Source organism: Aquarana catesbeiana, linkage group LG04, assembly GCF_042186555.1.
Source record: "Aquarana catesbeiana isolate 2022-GZ linkage group LG04, ASM4218655v1, whole genome shotgun sequence".
Lineage (NCBI taxonomy): Eukaryota > Metazoa > Chordata > Amphibia > Anura > Ranidae > Aquarana > Aquarana catesbeiana.
The window spans coordinates 39,216,063-39,228,528 of NC_133327.1; the positions used below are offsets into that span (position 1 = coordinate 39,216,063).

At 42.9% G+C, this 12,466-nt stretch overlaps 1 pseudogene; it reads right to left on the bottom strand.

The window, feature by feature from the left end:
* LOC141139172 (cytochrome P450 2K4-like) overlaps positions 1 to 12,466 on the bottom strand; it is a 114,284-nt pseudogene that overhangs the window by 23,349 nt on the left and 78,469 nt on the right.

Sequence of the window (12,466 nt, forward strand, 5' to 3'; positions counted from 1 at the left end):
CACTGTCAGCACACTGAGCTCAAGGTCTTTTCCCAGAAAGGATTAGTCCAGCCTGGAGGCTGAAGATCTGGTCAGGTATCACCAGAGTAAGGTGTGGCTTCGAAGCTGGAAGGAAGCGACCAGCTATTTTTGGGCCTTGTGTGAGTACAAACGTTTGTGTCAGAGAACTCACACAGCAAGCACCCGTCTCCGTGCAGCAGCTACCAATTCTCGTTCTGCTAATGCCAATGTGCATGCATGGAACCGTAGCCAGAGGCAAATGAGATTCAGGGTGGGCATGCACAGTGGCACCTCTATGCAAACGTGCTAACGCGCACCCGCGAGTGCCAATGCGCTAATGTGCCAACGCCCATGCGCCAATGCGCTAAGGTGCTAATGCGCATGCACGCACGTACGCTGGCGCGAATCCTGGCACACAGCACCCTATATAAACAGAGAGTCTGCCTAGCATCAGTGCTGGATTGTCTTCAGCTTGTTCCTGTGTTCCTTTTGTTACTCTGCCTGATTGACCTTGTTCCTGAAAACCCGGCCATCTTCTGATCATTCTCTTGGATCTCCCCTGCCTGCTGAACCTGCCTCTACCTGCAATACTGACCTTGGCTTGGACTTATGATTATGGCTCTGCCTTCTGATTCTGTACCCTGATGCCCCGTCTGTTGCCAACCTCTGCCTGTTTCTGACTATGGTTTTGCCTTCTGATTCGGTACCCCGCTGCCAGCCTGTTGCTGACTCCTGCCTGTTCTTGATTCTGCAGTTAATCCTGATCTGGGCTCCCGTTGAACAAGTCTGGTGATCAGTTTCCACATCTCCTCAGCAGAGGTTCCTGTATCTCCAAGTTCCAGCCTTCTGCCTGCAGGCACCTGCACCCTTTCGTTGCCCTCGCACTCCCTGTACCCACCACCAGGGGTGCTTGGACCAGAACCGTGCAAGAGGCCACCCTCATCATTTTGGGCTCCGCTGTAAGGTACGTGACAGCTTGAGAGATCTTGGGGACCTTTGTGCTTTTGCTACCCCTCAGGTGCTAGAGAAAGTCATCTGTGGGGTCTATTTAAAGGAGATACAGACTAGTGTTACTTAGAACTTTGTCCAACTAACCTTTGGCTTAAAGGGACTCTGCTCTTGTTGCTCTAAGAAAGGAATTCACAGTTAACTACTTCTACTACCATCACCTTAAAGTTGAAGTCTACTGCTACAAGCATAGACTTTAATATAGCTTGTTCAGAAGAATACCTAAGGCTAGGTTCACAATTGAGAACGCAGCGGCTCACAGCAGGAGTCCGGTGCATCTCCATTCACTGTTTTCAGGTCCAATTTCGTTCTGAATTTTGGGTGGAATTCGGACCTCAAATGGATCAAAAGATGCACAGGGCTGCTGCTGTCAATTAGCACCAGAGCTGCTGCAGAGATGTGTGAACCGCCTCCATAGAAAGCCGGTCACAATCTCCTGCTTTGCGAATTGGATGCGGACAAACCCGCATCCAATTCGCATAGTGTGAACCAACCTTAGTCCTCAAATGTATATGGTTGATTTGGAGTATCCCACCCAATTCCCTCAACCCTATCCAAAAACAAAAAACACCCCTAGACTAGTCATTGAAGAAACGCGTTAATAAGCCTGTGTGCCTGGCTGCGGGGTGAAGCCTATGGAGAAGACCTGGAAAATAATCCTGTGGCTCCTACACTGTATCAATACACTGAGTTTACCTTAAAAAGGTTAGCTGACTGGAAGACATGCTGACCATCAAGATTTAAAGACCAATTCCAGCCAAAGCTTTTGATTTGTTTTGAAAAAAGTAGGGAAAGGTTTAAAACCTCTACCAGGGTTCTATTGCTGGGAGATTTTTACCCACTTCTAGGAAAGAAAGTGAATGGGAATCTCTCCAATGTAGCCACAGACAAAAACACATTTGTTTGCAGATTTTTCATTCATTGCTCACAATGGGAGTAGTATAGCCAGTATTGCCTATTAGCTAGAGCCCCAGGTTCCATTCCAGAAACTGTAACCAACAGCTGGCCACACACTAGTAGTTTTTCAAATGAACATTTCTGTAACAACAGCTGAGATGTGACATAACCTGCACAAGTAGCATGATTTGTAGATATAGCTGCATTTAGTGGCATTAAAGAGGCTGGTAAACCTCCCTTTGCAAGTTGTACATATAGGTAATTAGTAAGTATTCTAGGCTTACCTATAGGTACTGTAAATATCTCCTAAATGTGCGCGGTTTAGGAGATATTTAGTGTATACTAGCGCATGCATGCAGGAGTGACGTCACGCAGCTCCGGCCAGTCACAGAGCCGGAGTCCGCGCCCCCGGAAAGAAGAGTGGCGAAGATGGATGCGGCCTGCAGTGGGGACAGCACTTCATTTGCAGATAAGTGTCACATAATGTGTTAGTATACAATGCATACTAGCACATTATGCTTTTACTTTGCAGGGTAAAAGAAAGGAAGTAAAACCCATACAGTACTCAGTAGTGGACAGATGATCCTCATTAGATTGTGAAAGGAATAGACATGTGCATTTCGTTTAGTTCCGAATAGAAATTCGGATGAAATTTTCATTATTCGGACATTCGGATGCATCCGAAATACCGAATTACAATACAATACGAATTTGTAAACGAATCCGAAATGTTTCGAATCGAATTCGAATCGAATTCTAAACCAAAATTCGAAATATATTCGATTCGAAAACAAATTCGAATCGAATTAGAAAAAATATAAATTGATTTCTAAAAAAGAAGAATACAATAAAATAGAATTAAAATAATAAAAACAATACAATAAACATAAAAGAATTGTAAAGAATAGAATAGAATTTAATAGAATTTATTAAAATACAACAGAATATGACCATCTTCTGAAATTCGAATTTGAAAAAAGATTGGAAAATAACAATATATATATATATATAATTTTTTTTTCTTCTGATCTATTGTTTTTCTAAGATCTTATTTTCTATTCTATCCAAATTCAATTTCATTCTATAAGAAATTCGAATTTCGTAAAATGGTTTTATATTTCATATAGAATGAAATTGAATTGAAATAGAATAGAAAATAATATCTTAGAAAAACAATAGATCAGATCAAAAAAAAAAAAAATAAATAATATTTATATATAATATATATAGCCATCTTCTGAAATTTGAAATTCATATAGAATGAATTCAAATTTGAATAGAAAAAAATAGAATAGAATAGAGTAACAATAGAACAGAATAGAATAAATAATAATATATATAAGTATTATTATTTTTTCTTGTAAACGCTATAACTTTTGCACAAAGCAATCAATAAACGCTTATTGCGATTTTTTTTTTTTACCAAAAAATATGTAGAAGAATACGTATCGGCCTAAACTGAGGAAAAAACAAATGTTTTTTTTATATATTTTTGGGGAGTATTTATTTATAGCAAAATCTAAAAATAATGCGTTTTTTTTTTAAATTGTCGCTCTTATTTTGTTTATAGCTCAAAAAATAAAAAACGCAGGGGGTGATCAAATACCACCAAAAGAAAGCTCTATTTATCGGAAAAAAAGGACTTCAATTTTGTTTGGGAGCCACGTCGCACAACCGCGCAATTGTCAGTTAAAGCGATGCAGTGCCGAAATCGCAAAAAAGTGCTCTGGTCATGAAGGGGGCAAATTCTTCCGGGGTGTTGAAGTGGTTAAAGACTTGTAGTTTTATTAGCTGTTTTTTTTTTTTTTGACAGGGGGCGCAGTTTTCAGTGCTTGCCATAGGTGCCATTTTCACTAGATACGCCTCTGGGAGACAGAGAGAGAGAGAGAGATGAGAGAGAGTAGAGAGAGAGAGAGAGAGAGAGAGAGAGGAGAGAGAGAGAGATGAGAGAGAGAGAGAGAGAGATGAAGAGAGAGAGAGGAGAGGAGAGGAGAGAGAGAGAGAGAGAGTGAGAGAGAGGAGAGAGGAGAGAGAGAGAGAGAGAGAGAGAGGAGAGAGAGGAAGAAGTATGTAATCATTTTTATTCACACGATGACGGATGCAGTCTGGGTGTGCGCTCAATCCCTCTCACAGCTTTTACTGCCATTGGTGACCCGAAACCATGCAGCGTTCTTCTGGTTTGCTGAAGAGGAATATTATCTGAATATTATCAAATTCGAAAATAGAAATATTTTCAAATGCGATTTAAAAATAATTTCTAATACAGTTGAAATAATTTCGAATGCTGTTGAAATAATATCGAATCCGGATGAAATATTTTTGAATTCGACCGATTTTCGAATTCAGTCGAAAAACGAAACTGATTTGAGAAAAACGAATTTAAATGAATTTAACGAATCTAACTAAACTAAATTAATTAAATAAACGAATTAAAACGAAACGAAAACTAAACGAATTTTTTCATTTTGCACATGCCTAGAAAGGAACAAGCAGGCCTGTAGACCAGAATTTTACACCTAGACTAAGGTTCCCACCCTTTTGTGGACACCCTTTAATTAAAAAATATTAAAGACACAGGTTACAAAGAATGATGTATACCTCCTTTTGTCTGACAAGGAAGACCTCAACAACATTTCTCAGGTCATTGATATCCAGCTGGTTCCTCTGGTTGGTGAAGGTTTTCTCTGATAAAGGCATGCAGTTCATCTATGTGAGGCACGACTTTTCTGTGGCTCCCAGGTAGCCAACGGACGAGAGATGGAAATGAATTATACAGCTGAAATAAAAGAGAAGCATTGGCCCTTATATATTAGAAATAGGACAAACAGTGATTTGTAAGCATTCTATAAACACAGATAACACAAATAATAGGTTTAAATAAGCTTTCCATCGAATTAGCTATTTGCATGTTGTATTATTCATATTCCATGGCAATTGTCACACAGCTGTCAAATAAGAATACAGTAAGGAAATAGAGGATCACACAAATGAGAAGGCATCAATACACAAGCAATGAAATTCCAGCTTGTTTTCTTCCTTTGGCATTTGATAAAAACTCCCTATACACAGTTTTATTTTGCAAAAAATAATGCAATGGAGCATGCGCAGCGCTCTGTGAAATGGACGCCTGATCACAGAGCTCCGTCCCGCTCCGTTCGTCTGATGCTCCAAGCAGCGGGTGACATTACCCCAGTGAAGCCAGCTCGGGACCGGAACACCCAGGAAGCCCGCAGGTATCGTTTTATGCCGGGGGGTCGGCTAAATGAGGCTTGCCGACTCAATTTGCAGTACTTCCAGGGGCGGCCGAGGAATCCAAGATGGCGGCGGAATGGCCGCCACACGAGGCAGCTCACACAGGGATCCCGGTCTCATCTCCCTGGCGGGACTCACTACAAGAGGAGGTATGTGGAGGGGCCCCCATTTTCACATCAACCGGGGGCCCAACATCACCAGCCTCCACAGTGTCCCTCCTGAACCAAACCCTGGATGACATCCTCATGTCGCCCTCAGTCGCAGCCTCACCGAAGCCCAATGTGACCTATTAGGAGATGGGGCAGCACACCTCACAGCCCCATGACATTTCCCTCATGTTCACCAGATTTGCAGAAATGCTGGACAGGGGCATAGCTTAGACTGCAGCTAGAATTACTTCTGACATTAAATCAGATCTCCAACTTCTGGGCTCTCGCATTGAGACCATTGAAAATAAAGTGGACACCACAATAGATCGGGTTAACCAGAACACCGATCACTTCCAAGACTTGCATAACCAGTTAGAGGGGGCCATGGCCAAAATTTACGACCTTGAAAATAGGTCAAGAAGGCTTACTTTTAGAATCAAAGGACTGCCCCAGAGCGTCACGGATATAACAAAATCAGTACATTCCCTCATTAAAAGCCTCTTTCGAGACATCCAAGACCACAAACTGGAGCTTGATCGGGCCCGCAGGGCCCTGGGACCCCCCCCCAACCTGATGGACTGCCTTGTGACATTGTAGTCAAGCCACACTACTATAGTGTTAAAGAGACCATGACCCCTCATTCGTCTCATTTTTTGCCCTTGAGGTCATTCCCAACAGGAGGGGGTGACTTTGACAAAAAGATCCTCCAACAAGAAACAAAATGGATTTATAATCAAAGAGCAACTAGCCCGCCAGCAATGAATACAGAATTATCATCCTTTAAACCTTTCCTATAGCAGATGTCTAATTAGGAATTTCTGTATTTGTTATTAGGGATGAGCCGAACACCCCCTGGTTCGGTTCGCAGCAGAACATGCGAACAGGCAAAAAATTTGTTCGAACACACAAACACCGTTAAAGTCTAAGGGACACGAACATGAATAATCAAAAGTGCTAATTTTAAAGGCTTATATGCATGGTATTGTCATAAAAAGTGTTTGGGGACCTGGGTCCTGCCCCAGGGGACATGTATCAATGCAAAAAAAAGTTTTAAAATGGCCGTTTTTTTCGGGAGCAGTGATTTTAATAATGCTTAAAGTGAAACAATAAAAGTGAAATATTCCTTTAAATTTCATACCTGGGGGTGTCCATAATATGCCTGTAAAGTGGTGCATGTTTCCCATGTTTAGAACAGTCCGAGAACAAAATGACATTTCTAAAGGAAAAAAAGTCATTTAAAAGTACTCGCTGCTATAATGAATTGTCGGTCCCGGCAATACACAAAAAAGTCATTGAAAAAAACGGCCTGGGATACCCCCACAGTCCATTACCAGGCCCTTTGGGTCTGGTATGAATATTAAGGGGAACCCTGAACCAAAATTAAAAAAAAAAAAAAAAATTGCGCGGGGGTCCTCCCAAATTCCATACCAGGCCTTTCAGGTTTGGTATGGATTTTAAGGGGAACCCCACGCCAAAATGTAAAAAAAAAAAATAATAATGGTGTGGGGGTCCCCCCAAAAAATCCATACCAGACCCTTATCTGAGCACGCAACCTGGCAGGCGGCAGGAAAAGAGGGGGGTGAGAGAGCGCCCCCCCTCCTGAACTGTACCAGGCCACATGCCCTCAACATGGTGATGGTGCTTTGGGGTAGCGGCCCCCCAAAGCACCTTGTCCCCATGTTGATGGGGACAAGGACCTCATTCCCAAAACCCTTGCCCGGTGTTTGTGGGGGTCTGCGGGCGGGGGGCTTATCCGAATCTGGAAGCCCCCTTTAACAAGGGGACCCCCAGATCCCAGCCTCCCCCCTGTGTGAAATGGTACCCCTACCATTTCACCAAAAAAGTGTGAAAATGGTAAAAATGACAATACACGCCTTGGGACAAGTCCTTTATTAAAAAATAAAAAGTCCCACGAAGTCCATTCATCTTCTTCTCTCTCCGACGGACCAAAAAAGAAAAAAAAAAAGCCTCTTGCTTTTTTTTTTTTCCGGTCCGTTGGACTGAGAGAAGAAGATGAATGGACTTGGTAGGACACTTTTATTTTTTTATTTTTTAATAAAGGACTTGTCTCAAGGCGTGTATTGTCATTTTTACCATTTCACACTTTTTTTGTGAAATGGTAGGGGTACCCGTTACCATTTCACACAGGGGGAGGCCGGGATCTGGGGGTCCCTTTGTGAAAGGGGGCTTCCAGATTCCGATAAGTCCCCTGCCCGCAGACCCCCACAACCACCGGGCAAGGGTTGTGGGGATGAGGCCCTTGTCCCCATAAACATGGGGACAAGGTGCTTTTGGGGGGGGCGCTACCCCAAAGCACCCTCCCCATGTTGAGGGCATGTGGCCTGGTATGGTTCAGGAGGGGGGGCACTCTCTCGCCCCCCTCTTTCCTGCGGCCTGCCAGGTTGCGTGCTCGGATAAGGGCCTGGTATGGATTTTTGGGGGGACACCCACGCCATTTTTTTAAAATAATTTTGGCACGGGGTTCCTCTTAAAATCCATACCAGACCTGAAAAGGTCTGGTATGGATTTTGAGGGGGGCCCCCCACACCATTTTTTTTTAATTTTGGCGCAGGCTCCCCTTAATATCCATACCAGACCTGGAGGGCCTGGTATGGAATTTGGGGGACCCCCATGCAATTTTTTTTTTTAATTTTGGTTCGGGGTTCCCCTTAATATTCATACCAGTCCTGTTAATGGACTGTGGGGGAATCTCATGCCGTTTTTTTCAATTACTTTTATGTGTATTGCTGGGACCGACAATTCATTAGAGTACTTTAAATGACTTTTTTGCCTTTAGAAATGTCATTTTGCTCTTGGACTGTTCTAAACACGTGAAACATGTGCCACTTTACAGGCATACTATGGACACCCCTCCAGGTAAAGGAAAGGGGATACAGGTAATGTAAAGGAATATTTCACTTTTATTGTTTCACTTTAAGCATTATTAAAATCACTGCTCCCGAAAAAACGTCCATTTTTAAAACTTTTTTTTGCATTGATGCATGTCCCCTGGGGCAGGACTCAGATCCCCCAAAATTAGCACTTTTGATTTCTCCCATAGACTTTTAAAGGGTGTTCCGCGGCTTTCGAATTTGCCACGAACACCCCAAATTGTTCGCTATTCGGCGAACAGGCAAACACCCGATGTTCTAATCGAACATCGGGCTCATCCCTATTTATTATTGCCCCCTTAGACAGCTTATGATCATAGGATTGTGGCGATTCCTATATAAAGAGGAATCCTTATGTAGCCATCTAAACTCACTATTGTTATATTTGCTATTTCTTTATTCATGTAATTGTATTTTATTATGATGGATATCTTAATATTGTAAATGTTTTGGCTGATGATTTGCGGGCGTTTATGCATCATTGAGAGTGGACGAATTTTATATCAGTGTTGGTTATTTTGACTTGACGTTCGGGTGCCCCTTGTGGACGAGGAGGCTTAGTTCTCGAAAATCATCTGCGGTTTCTATTCTGGCAGTTTGGTGGCACTTCCGCTTCTGGCCCTTCATCCGCTGTTTACATGGCGGCTGGGGGGTCAAGTCGCATGCGCAATACCTAGGGCACCCGCACCGGAAGTGATGTCAGTGAGCTGTTTCCGACTCACTCACTTCCGGTAGGATCGTGTATTTAAGGGCAGCCTTGATTAGCCTTCTGCCAGGGCACACATTACGGCGACGCGGAAGGACTGGCTCTAGACCGTGGTGCAATTGTACCTTTTTTTTTTTTAGCATTACATGCATGCGTTCCCGACCCTTTGGCAGACACTGATCAAGTAGCTAACTATATTTTTTATCTTCCCTGTTGAATCTTTACTCTGCCTTTATTAGATTGATATCTGGTTCCATGCAATATTATCCAGTGGCTATACATTTTCAACTATCAGTAGTGCATCAATTTCTTTTCTTTTTCATTACCCCCAGCCTAACATACCAATTCTGTGATATATATGGGGATATTGGATGATTGTCTATTTGACAACCTATATATCCTGCTTATGTTCTTTGATATGAGTATATGGGACAAGTATCGTTATTTATTTAGATATGTGCTGAGGCATTTGGCTATAGTTTTTATCTCTAGTTATACTGATGCACGCCACCGGATCAATGCATTGTTCTGATTATTTCTGTATCCATTGTGGACATATATGTCGATGTAAGATGTTTTGCATCTCAACATATATGTTTTTATTTTTAGATAATTATAGATCCAATATCCATGCCCTGTACATGGTCCGATGTCCATCAGACCATACTGGTGATTCTGATATGACCTTATAATCACTGGATGTGATTTGTTTCTGCCCCACCCCCCCCCCCCCCCCGATGTTGCGGTGACCTAATGCCAAACGTTTTGGTGAGCACTTTAATAAAATATTGTTAATATTGTGAATATGTTGACTAAATTTTCTCTATTTTGATACTAATGTCATATCTTTTTATAACTTGAACAATGATATAGATGCATGGTGAACAGCCCCGAAGAAGCAGATAAGTAGTCTGCGAAACCATACACACAAGCATCTGTTTCAAGCGCTTAGGATTGAGTATCAACTCTGGTCAAATACACATATGACTGAATGTTATTATTGTATCTATTTTAAATCATGTACACTTTGTAAAAAATGCATCCGTTAAAATCCCATTACCTTATGAGGGAGTGATTTTCTCTCTCTCTCATTTTCTTTTCAATGTTAAAGAGGAAGTTATGAGGAGGGCTCGTGCCACTCCACAAATCCATCTTATGGGACATCCAATCCAAATCTTTGCTGATATTTCTCCTTTCACCATTCAGAGAAGGCGAACACTCAAGCCCCTTCTGACGGTACTGACACAGAAGAACATCAAATATTGGTGGCTTTTCCCCTTTAGCCTGAAGTTCAAGTTTAATAGCAAGCCCTTCAGATTCTCTACATTTCCAGAAGGAGAGCATCTACTGCAGAAACTGAGGACAATTCCCAAAGACCCACCTTCTCCAATGCAGTCCTCCACCTCCAGCCTGACCAAACGATCTCCTCCATCTAGCCCACTCAACTCTGTGGCAGAAGCCTAAAAATAAAAAAGCCAAAGAAGGAATACCCCCCTGATCTGGAGATAGTCTTCATTTACCTCCTAACATCCCCCCTTTTTTGGGACTGGGCCCATTAGGCCCCCTCGGGAATTAATGCCCACCTGGATTCACAAACCAATTGACGTCAGGAGCTCCTATTTTCCCTTCTTTTCAGGCCTGTCTCTTATAACTTATCGCACTGCTATAATATTTTCTGGTTATAACTAGCCCCTCTACTGGCTTTCTTCTACCCCGGACAAGGACTTTCTCAAGACCCACCTGAATCTACTGCACCGAGCCTCGAACTAATCACCACGGTGCAACCTATCCTTTATATAGTTCTGGATCTCAAGGAATTGGTGGACTACTTAACTCTCTTAGATTCGGTTTTCTCCTAGCCTTGATTGCTGTCCTCACGATTTTCCAGGGGGCAGTCACAGTCCTTGTCCCCTCTAACAGTAACTAGGCAGTAGATTAGTTTTTAGGCCCCATAACCATTATACCCTGGAGCTCCCTCAATTTTCACCCTGTTTCCTTCCCTAGAAGTCTGCTCCCCACATCCCCCTTCAGAGGGATCATCCCCGTCCCTATAACATCTTACCCCTCTCTTCCTGAATCCCCAGCAGTTATCATGCCTACCTTAGTTTAACCTTCATTTAATGTTACCATGTTACAGTTATTAAGGGTGGTGCACCCTAGTTTGTTCAAGTTTGTATTTTAGCCTAATATCAGGGAGTGCTGTGGACAGAGCTGTAATAATGCACCTCCTCCTGTACTCGGAGCTGCAGAATTTTCTCCTTGTCAGGATCTCCCCAACTGGTTGGGGGGTACCATGTTTGTCTCTCAGGGTATGGTGGATATACTCCTCCCCTACCCTTGAAGCCTTCTCTTACCCCTTATCTCTCTAGTCTTCTTTCTGTTTTTTCTGCCCTTTACTAACTCTACTTTTGTTTTAGTGACGCATGTGATCTCGCACCTTTGCAGGACCCTGGAAGGCATTACTATGGACTTATTCGCACTCCTGGACTCTGGGCCATCCACCAGGCGGAAGGTGGGCGATTGGAGATCATTGGCATTACCTCCTAGGCTGCTCCATGGCTGATCTTACCACTTCTAGATCTGCCCTACGCATTGTTTCACACAATGTGCAGGGGATTAACTCTCCCATTAAACACTGGAAAATCCTCCAGTATTACCATGAACAAAAAATAGACATATTGTTTCTTCAAGACACACACTTCCCAAAATCTTATACCCCCTCCTTCATTCACTCTAAATTTCCCAGGTTCTACCTAGCAAATTCTGACACTAAAACTAAAGGAGTAGGCTTGTTTTTCTCCCACAAATCTCAGTTATCGTTTGTTTCTGAATTTAAAGACCCAGAAGGTAGATTCCTACTCGTGAAATGTCTCTCTGACAACCAGCTCTACTCCCTCGTCTCGTACTACATGCCAAATAGGGGTCAATCTAAATTTTTTAAGACCCTCTTTCATACTCTAGACCCACTTATCGAAGGCCTGGTCATCTACGGAGGAGACTCTAATATTGCTTTTGACGCGGGGACAGATAAAACCCGCCCTCTGGGCAAGGACCATATCTGTCCCGCCAGGCAGCCCAAAGGCACGGGACTATACGCACTATTCTAGTCCTCACAATACCTTCGCTAGAATAGATCATTTCTTTATACTGACCATATGAAGACTAAAAAAGTGGGACTTTGGGGGCACAAGGATATTTAAACTACAAAAACATAGGTATGGCATGCGCCGAACAACGCCACCGGCGCAGCATGCGCAGCAGCCCGCAATGGGGCCGGGAGACGCTGCGCTCCACGGAGCCGGCATCTTCCGGTCGGGGTCTCCTATTTTAGGACATTGCGGTGTCCTGTTAAGGTAATGGAGGATACATTGGTCTGAAGCAGCGGTGTATCCCGGAATTGTCTTCCATTTGTCCCTGGGTAAGCCCACACACCCTACTATTAGAGCTACTATCTTACGATTTTTTTAAACTATTGTTTGTTATGCTATTTACGCTGACTATTATCTCTGAAAACTTATATCATGCTCTCTTTATATAATAGAACCATAGCTTGTGATAGCTAT